Raw genomic sequence first — 4,163 nt, forward strand, 5'->3', positions numbered from 1 at the left:
GACCATATTCACCAGACTACCGGCTACACTGAGGGGAGTCACTGTCCCACTGAAGCTGTGTTGCCAGGCAAACAGGAATGCAAGATTCATGCAGCCGCTGAGCTGGGGTTTTCCAGATACCAGAATTGGACTTGATGCTTATGCCTGTTTTAAGACCTGCCTTGATTTTTTGTAACCTTGGTGAAGTAATTTTTCCCTGTGCCCAGTGCTTGAAGAGCTCTGACTTTTGAAAAAGTATTGTTTTTTAATACAAATTAATCTTTAAAAGCATATATGCTTAAAAGAATATTTTCTGATTGTATATGGGGGGTGGCGGGAGAAACTTATGCAAACTGAGTACCGTGAAGGACACACATTTTATGTTTCAGTTGTAACTGTTGAACAGCAGTTCCCGATCCTCTTCAAAATAATTATTGGGGGGGTAGGGATTTGTCTGATCATTTTTATTCATGAGTGTGTATAAAAAGGTTAGAAAGACCATAAATATGCTGAGATGGAACTTTTTTCTTCTTTTTTTGGTAATATCCTAATCATCTGTAGAATGCTCATCAATACATTAGTTACACTCATTAGTGATATTGCCAGTGGTACCAAGGATATTTTAAAATATCTTTTAATGTTTCTAACCAGTATCACTATAGAGAATAAAGGGAGCGGCAGCACTGTTCGGATGGATTTCCATCTCTTCCTCACCCAGGACACCTGCTCCCTCTCCCTCCCCCACCCTTCCAGCTGTCTTTCTGTTTCATTTGTGTCAATTAGAGATTCAATGCTGCTTGATTTAATTGGCTTGACTTTCCCCTCTAATAGAATCCCAACTGGAGACAGGGCACCCAGACAGCTCTCGGCAGGCCGGCCGACCAGCAAAAGAGCTTCCAAGTCGCTAAGACGGAGCAACAATGGCAGAGCGAATGACAGGCCTAATAGCTCTGCGTTTGGGATGGTTGTAACCTGTTATAGAGCAAGACACAATAACCTCTCTGAATCCGAGTGGAAAGGTCAGTGACTATGTGGGTGATGACACCCTCTTGATAATGTCATCTGAAAGCTTGGGGATGCATGAATGATTCAAGAATTTAGAGTGCTTTTCATGCACCTTGGACTGACTCTGGTTTTAAATCAGATGAGCTCCTCCCCTGCTGTGTAGTTAGAGACTCCTTGTCGGCAGTACAATTGTTATCCCGCTACTAGGCCTGGTTTTGGGTCTCTTGAAGACAACAGCAAAATGCCTGTTGGTTTCAGGAGTACAGGATTAGGCCCTTAATTGCTGATTTGCCTCCAGGCAAGGCTGACCTTAGGCACAAGGAAAGTGAATGGCTGATTGGTGTCATGATCCCATACAAAGGCACCAATATTAAGAATTACACTCTCATCTACTAGGCTTAGCTCTATAAAAGGAGGCCCCACGTAAGAACTGGGAAGTCATTTGTTCTTGAAGGGAAGATGAGATCTGCCCATGAGCTGCTCTGCGTGGGTTTCCCGAGCAATTGCTTGCAAATCTATCCGTGCAATATGATACTGTTCCTCAGCTGCAACCCTTCCTTCCTTTTAGACTCTGGTGATATGAAATAGCTCGAGAAGCTAATCCTTTCGTGTTTCTGCCACCCCAACAACAAACCCCAAGCCTGCTCTTAAATCACCCTGGCAGCCGGGAACTAAATGTGTTTGTTTTGTTTTGTTTTTTTCCCTTAGCAAAATCAGATCCTGGAAATCAGATCCTCGTGAATGTGCTGCACTAAAGCTACAATCTGAGATTAAATGAATTTATATTAGGGTAGTGGCGGCTTCACAGTTGGAATACAAATGCAGTTTTTCTTTCTGTGTGCAGGTGCATCAAGATAAAAAAAACAACCTGTAAACCACAAATTAGACACAAGTGTAAATATTGTTACAATTTAGTTTATTACCTCCAAAGTATGTACAGGTTTCTGCATAGAGTGTTTACAAATTTGAGAAGGCCTCCCCCAACTAGATTCAAAATTACATGCTCTCCTTCACAGCTGAAAAAGGGGAAATCAAATTACAGCATTTCTTATTCCATCAAAGGGCATTAGCCCTGACATACTACAGGACTGTGAGAGCTATTACGCCTTGCAGACCTTCTAACTACTGCGCACAGGGCTTTGTGCAAATGCCGATTGGCCGAGGCAAATCAGTTATAACTAAATCATGCTTTTTTTCATGCTAAGGCCGAGCAAGCATGTTTTAACCTAGACTGGGAAACTTCCGGAGCAGTTGTCCAAAGACAGTGCATTTGCGTGTGTTACATTTCTAGGAAGACAGGCGATGAGGTGCTGACACAGGTGTATGGAACAGAGGTGACAAAACTCAGTGCTATGGATCTCAAGTGGTAAAACCCCATCCCAGACCTCTCCACTGCCATCGATGCTTCAACGGGAAAGTGCCCAGCATTACAATGAGTGTCCCCTCTTGGCTAGCGAGCGCTGCAACCACTGCCACCAGGCTGGGCAGCTAGGCTGGTGGGCTGATGGGTGGCTGACAATTTTCTGGTTTCAAATTAAACAGAAAACTAAATTAGCAAATTAATTGTTTGCCATGTTTTTCTTAGGCCCTTCTCAGCTGCCTCAGGTCCTGCAGCCAATCCAAAGACCCCTTTCAGCACTCTTGATGAGGAGGTGGAGCTCTGTCTTGAGTTGTGCTATCTACCAAGTGTCAGTCATGTTAATTTTAAATTACTTTTGTACGGCTGGGTGTCAAAACGATTAAAGCATGGAAAGAAAAATGGAACCAGAAAGAGAGTGTGTGAATGAAAATTTACCTTGCATTTGCTGCAAGGGCATTTACATTTCTCTTTAACTCCTACACCCTGAGAGCTGTGCAAGGCCAGAACTTTTATCTCCTGCAGCCTAGCCTGTTGGGGGATCTGACATGCGGGCAGGCTATAAAACCCCACGTTTGCAGCATAAAACTTAGCAGGTTCTCTCTGTCTTTCCCTGCGCTGCATTCGCTATTTTGCACCTATGAAGCAATCGGTGACCTAAACCGACAAACCCACGTGCCCCTGAGCAGACATTTTTCTCTTTCTCGGTGTCAGGCTTGCAACCATACTTGTTCTATAACGTATACATACTGTCCCTAATAATTATGCTCTCAGCAAATATAAATGCATTATCATATGCTGCCTGGTATGTATGTGAAAAACAAGCATGCCTTTGACTTCTTCCGCATGCTTTCTCCCTACACATAGGAACAGTCTAGAGCCAAGTCTCGTGCACTCTCCCACACTTGTATACTAAATCACACAGTAACACATCCATGCACTATCTTTTTCACCAGGCAAACCCTGGCTTGGTTTCTTTTTTCATTCTATTCACCATTGCTTTCACCTTCCAACAACTGAACTTCCTGATTAACAGTCATCTAAACATTATCCTGAAGCTGCTGATTGCAGGGAGTCAGATAAACCTATAAAAGGGGGCAACCTGATATCCCCTGAAAAGATACTACTGGTCAAGATTAACCACTTCTGCCCCCAGTTACTTTAGCATCTCTCCCCATTGTACAGATGAACTTTCTTCCATCAAGAACAAGGTTGTAAGCATTTTGAATTCTCTTTTGCTGAAGAAACTGACACCATCTAGATAAGGCAGACTAGGTTCAAGGCAAGTGAAATTGACCAAGACACCTTCCATTGGATCCACCCATCTGATATATTTAAACAAGTTGTGACTTCCAGGCTCCATATTGCTCATCTTGAGTACATGTACACGCCACGATATTTGCCCTTTTGTGTGCTGCAACTGTGGATCCACTGTGTGTCTGTTTGCACAAGCAGGATTTCCTGACATTTTAAAAGTCTTTCCGGCACATTAAAGTAAAGCTCCTTGGACATAGTTGTTAGCACTAACTCACAGCAAAGAATAATTTCTGTCTCATCAGTTTTTGCAGTCTGAGCACTGCACTTAGATCATAGGGACACACCATTCCAGATCTATCACAGAGTCGAGACATAGAAGTTTCTTTTTCATTGATAATGGCAATTCCCTCTGAGGATGAATCTTCTTCACCTGCAGACTCGCAAATAGGTCCATTTCATTTACATGTCTTCCTTTTTGTGGAAACTCTCACAGTCTAGTATTAGGTCTGGAAGATAAACAGCAGCTTCTTTTGTAGTGTGAGAGTTTTGAGTGGATACCTGTACA

The sequence above is a fragment of the Gavialis gangeticus genome, unplaced genomic scaffold (genome assembly GCF_001723915.1).
Source record: "Gavialis gangeticus isolate Ggan-Ray unplaced genomic scaffold, GavGan_comp1, whole genome shotgun sequence".
In the NCBI taxonomy this organism is placed as follows: Eukaryota; Metazoa; Chordata; order Crocodylia; family Gavialidae; genus Gavialis; species Gavialis gangeticus.